This window comes from Cyprinodon variegatus, unplaced genomic scaffold, assembly GCF_000732505.1.
Source record: "Cyprinodon variegatus isolate N-32 unplaced genomic scaffold, C_variegatus-1.0 Scaffold144, whole genome shotgun sequence".
Lineage (NCBI taxonomy): Eukaryota > Metazoa > Chordata > Actinopteri > Cyprinodontiformes > Cyprinodontidae > Cyprinodon > Cyprinodon variegatus.
The window spans coordinates 1,068,638-1,070,022 of record NW_015150597.1 but is presented as its reverse complement, the minus strand read 5'-3'; positions in this window follow the sequence as shown (position 1 = coordinate 1,070,022).

Genomic DNA, 1,385 nt, shown 5'->3' with positions numbered 1-1,385 from the left:
GCTGTAGCCCAGCTGAATGATTGTTATTCCTCTATCACTCTTTTATGTGAATCTTATCATTTGCAAAAAATTGTATTCAACTTTATGACAATTGGCTGTCACTTTTATATTACCTTCTCATTATTTCCTTAATGTTTTTTTTTTCCATACATAAGGATCAACTGAAAATTGGGAAAGAAAATTTAAATGCTTAATAAGTGCCACTAAGTTGCCAATATTAGCCATCATTTCTGTGCCGTTTAGCCTTTACTGGCTTAAAGTTACAGCTTGTTGTTTTAAAGAGCGTTAGCGCAGTGTGCATCAGATTTGCTCTCATGTTGTTATCTGGGTCAGTGCTACAGTACTGGAGTGGTGATTTTGTAAATTTTATAGAAGTGACAGAAGTGTGCACGTCATGAGGCACGTGGGAGCTGCAGTACTTAAAGTGCAGAATTTTTTCCTTTAACACATGTTCGAAAACATTTGAGGCAACTTGAAATGTGAGAGGCTGTAAATAATGGGAATTACATTTAAAAAGGAAAAAAACGTAGGTAAAGTACAACTGTTCACTTTAAAAGCAAGGGAAGAAGTATACTTAAAAGAAATATCTTCAGTATTGTAACTGTGGCCTAAAATAAAGGTTTTTCTAAGCCTTCACTAGTCCTCTGTTCATGTTTTGCTTTAAATGACACATTCCTTATATTTTATTTTTGGTCCAGCCACAAACAACAAAGAATATGTTACAGCCAAGGAGTAATCCTTCCACTGAAATTATTTCTTTAGTCTGTTGTTCTTTTTTTTTTTTTTTAACAGTGTCCTGTCTTGGCAATGTGGCAATAAGAATAATTGTCTTGATGCCAAAAAGAGCCCAACAGATTTTACTTTCACAAGTGGAGCAGTAGGGCTATCGCCATAGTGTTCCGCTTGTTTCATGCATATACATTTCTTTATTATAATTATGCAGGGAGTTTTACACATTATATGGACACTGCAATGTAAATAGAACTGTCATAAACCTGGCGCTGATGGTTGGGTTTTTTCCTCTGCTCCTGCTCACCTGCCTGATTGGCCCTGTAGCTGATTACTGCCAATCTGATTCACCTGGTCCCTGCAGCTATTTAGGCTGTTTGCTTTCCTGCCATCAGCGTCGGATTATTCAACCTGTGTCATTGTGAGTTACCCAAGCTGTCAAAGTGTTCTGTTCTGTGGAATTCTTCTCAGTTTTTTGCCCATGTGTTTTTGGTTTTTGCCGTTTTCCCTATTTCAAAAAATAACTGAAAGAGGTTGATGGAAACTCCTCAAAGCGGGTTCTCTGATTCTCTGCTGAGACAGGAAACTCAGGTCAGTGACAAGAATGAAGAGTGGAGAGGACAACAAAAAGTCACTGACCTGGTTGAGAGTTCAGT